The sequence below is a fragment of the Sinohyriopsis cumingii genome, unplaced genomic scaffold (assembly GCF_028554795.1).
Source record: "Sinohyriopsis cumingii isolate HCF-2022 unplaced genomic scaffold, ASM2855479v2 utg000646l, whole genome shotgun sequence".
Classification (NCBI taxonomy): Eukaryota; Metazoa; Mollusca; class Bivalvia; order Unionida; family Unionidae; genus Sinohyriopsis; species Sinohyriopsis cumingii.
This window is the reverse complement of record NW_028315921.1, coordinates 404,121-408,080: the sequence shown is the minus strand read 5'-3', so window position 1 is coordinate 408,080 and position 3,960 is coordinate 404,121. Positions and strand designations below refer to the sequence as shown.

General features: G+C 36.9%; 1 non-coding gene across 1 annotated transcript; it reads left to right on the top strand.

Moving 5' to 3' along the window:
- The first annotated feature begins 672 nt into the window (after positions 1-672).
- On the top strand, positions 673-754 carry Trnas-gcu (transfer RNA serine (anticodon GCU)). The gene has a single exon. It is a non-coding gene; the product is annotated as a tRNA-Ser (tRNA).
- Positions 755-3,960: the final 3,206 nt, after the last annotated feature.

Genomic DNA, 3,960 nt, shown 5'->3' with positions numbered 1-3,960 from the left:
CATTTACATTGTTGATAAATATAGGATATAGCTAAAGTGAACATGGGTTTGATATTTTCGGGCTTGAATGCAAATAATAATTTACTGTTATGATATTTTAAATTTAAAAATAAAGAAATAAAAGAATTAGCAGAGCGTGGTTTCGATCCACGGACCTCTGGGTTATGGGCCCAGCACGCTTCCACTGCGCCACTCTGCTGTTATGAAGGACAACTGATTTCAATCAGTTTTAATTGGAACTGATATTCACCCATCTGGGTCAATATTTGGGTGATTTCTATCCAGAACGAATGATTCGAAGCAAATATTCCTCCCGCATAATATTTAACAGGAATATGAGGACCGACCATGTTTTATATTTGTATTGTGTGTACGAGGATAAAGGTTGTGGTGGCTGTAGGGCACAGGTGTGTAGAAATCTTTGGATTGTCTTCGCCGTCTGAATATGTCTTTTTTATATCTCAAGATTATTTGATTTCAAAGGATATTATGTTTGCAATAGATTCACTTGTTGTGTAAATAAGAGCAAAAGCACTTTCTTACCCCATCTGATGACAATGGTTTTCTTCACAAAGGTACTGAATAATGAGTGACAAAAATAATGCATGTGGTTTACAGTAATTGAGAACATATTACTGGGTATATAAATTGTGTATACCACACTGTAATGCAGACGAGGTGGCCGAGTGGTTAAGGCGATGAACTGCTAATCCATTGGGGTCTCCCCGCGTGGGTTCGAGTCCCATCCTCGTCGATAACTTTTACATAATATTCACTGCAAAACTCATTAATCAACACTTGTGAATGGATATTTTGTCTATATATAAGAAAAGAAAACCAGAAAGATCACACATCTACAAACATAATCTCTTTTCACTATCCAGGACAAGTTTCTGTGAGATTTCGAAGTAAATCATGTACTCCATGCAGCTACAATATTTGCTGAGATCGGAAACAAAATATAATGTTTCTGTATTTAATATAATAGGACCATGTCTAACGTCAAAACGTATCTGCACCATTGGATGGGATCGCAACTAAGGCTGACAATTTCGTTCACGTCGAACTTATAGAGTTAGGGAAGGGATCTGCGCTATGCAAGGATGGGCATTGTTCCATGAAGCCTAATTCAAGATTACGTCTGTATCTTATACCTTTCAGGATCACATTTTTAGTCATCAAACTTAAGAAAACGTTGAAACCTATCAGTCATTCTGAAGCTGATTTCGTTGCGGGCTGAGAAGGAGGATGTGTGTGGTGGTCGTGGTGGGACGCATTAAGGTCTTCTTCCTAGATATCATACCTTCGACGATTATACCATGTCCTTCTTGACACTTATTTTTCTTTTACATGTACATATGAACTCTCACTGACTACAGTATTGTAATTTAGGTACAGTGCCATAAAAATCAAAGGTATGCATGGCTCGAGTTCCAAAATTCATCTTTACAATTACATATTGAGTTAATGAAATAATGGTTACATTGACCCTTTGTGACAACGAGGGACCTAGTATATCGTCACATTTCCTGCAAGTTGATTTGGGTTTCGTTATTCCTAGAACAGTGAAAGGCGTCCAATTGCAAACGAATAAACACGTCCTTTGAAGTGTGGAAAATTATAGGACGTTACGTTGTACCCATTTTGTAATGCCTCTTTAGTTGAATTCACTGTGTGCCTAAATTATGGATATAACTTAATTGTACATGGGTTTGATATTTTCGTGCTTTAATGCAGATAACAATTTACTGTTCTGAATTCTTAAATTTAAAAATAAACGGAGAAAAGAATTAGCAGATTGTGATATCGATTACGTACCTCTGGTTATGGGTCCAGTAAACTTGCACTGTGTCACAAACCTATTCCGAAGGAGAATTTGTTTTAAGTTAACTGAAAATGATATCTAATATATAACCCTTTGTGACAATGAGGAACATAATCTGTCGTCACATATTCAATTAGCCGATTTGGGATCCCTTATTACTAAAGCAGTGTAGGGGATCCAAAGTCGTGCTACAAATCACGTCTTTCGAAGAGTGTGAAGTTACAGTGACCTACTTTTGACCCATTAGTATAAATGTAATTATACGTTGGTTGCATTTACATTGTAGCTAAATATAGTATATAGGTAAAGTGAACATGGGTTTGATATTTTCGGGCTTGAATGCAAATAATAATTTACTGTTATGATATTTTAAATTTAAAAATAAAGAAATAAAAGAATTAGCAGTGCGTGGTTTCGATCCACGGACTTCTGCGTTATGGGCCCAGCACGCTTCCACTGCGCCACTCTGCTGTTATGAAGGACAACTGATTTCAATCAGTTTTAATTGGAACTGATATTCACCCATCTGGGTCAATATTTGGGTGATTTCTATCCAGAACGAATGATTCGAAGCAAATATTCCTCCCGCATAATATTTAACAGGAATATGAGGACCGACCATGTTTTATATTTGTATTGTGTGTACGAGGATAAAGGTTGTGGTGGCTGTAGGGGACAGGTGTGTAAAAATCTTTGGATTGTCTTCGCCGTCTGAATATGTCTTTTTAATAAATCAAGATAATTTGATTTCAAAGGATATTATGTTTGCGATAGATTCACTTGTTGTGTAAATAAGAGCAAAAGCACTGTCTTACCCCATCTGATGACAATGGTTTTCTTCACAAAGGCACTGAAGAATGAGTGACAAAAATAATGCATGTGGTTTAGATATTACTGGGTATATAAATTGTGTATACAACACTGTAATGCAGACGAGGTGGCCGAGTGGTTAAGGCCATGGACTGCTAATCGCCGCGTGGGTTCGAGTCCCATCCTCGTCGATAACTTTTACATAATATTCACTGCAAAACTCATTCATCAACACTTGTGAATGGATATTTTGTCTATATATAAGAAAAGAACACCAGAAAGATCACACATCTACAAACATAATCTCTTTTCACTATCCAGCACAAGTTTCTGAGAGATTCCGAAGTAAATCATGTACTCCATGCAGCTACAATATTTGCTGAGATCGGAAACAAAATATAATGTTTCTGTATTTAATATAGTAGGACCATGTCTAGCGTCAAAACGTATCTGCACCATTGGATGGGATCGCAAGTGAGGCTGACAATTTCGTTCACGTCGAACTTACAGAGGTAGGCAAGGGATCTGTGCAATGCAAGGATGGGCATTGTTACATGAAACCTAATTCAAGATTACGTCTGTATCTTAAACCTTTCAGGATCACACTTTTAGTAATCAAACTTAAGAAAACGTTGAAACCTATCAGTTATTCTGAAGCTGATTTCGTTGCGGGCTGAGAAGGAGGATGTGTGTGGTGGTCGTGGTGGGACGCATGAAGGTCTTCTTCCTGGATACCATACCTTCCAAGGGTTCACTTCTACGTCATTTTATCAAACATTTATTCAGAGATCAACCTTCGACGATTGCATCTTGTCCTTCTTGACAATTATTTTTCTTTTACATTTACATATGTACTCTCACTGACTACAGTCTTCTAATTTTGGTACAATGCCATAAAAAATCAAATGTATGCATGGCTCGAGTTTCAAAATTCATCTTTACAATTACATATAGAGAGGATGAAATAATGATTACATTGACCCTTTGTGACAACGAGGGACCTAGTATATCGTCACATTTCCTGCATGTTGATTTGCGTTTCGTTATTCCTTGAATAGTGTAAGGCATCCAATTGCAAACGAACAAACACGTCCTTTGAAGAGTGGAAAATTATAGTACGTTACGTTGCACCCATTTTCTAATGCTGCTTTAGTTGAATTCACTGTGTGCCTAAATTATGGATATAACTTAATTGTACATGGGTTTGATATTTTCGTGCTTTAATGCAGATAATTTACTGTTCTGAATTCTTAAATTTAAAAATAAACGGAGAAATGAATTAGCAGATGGTGGTATCGATCCACGTACCTCTGGTTATGGGTCCA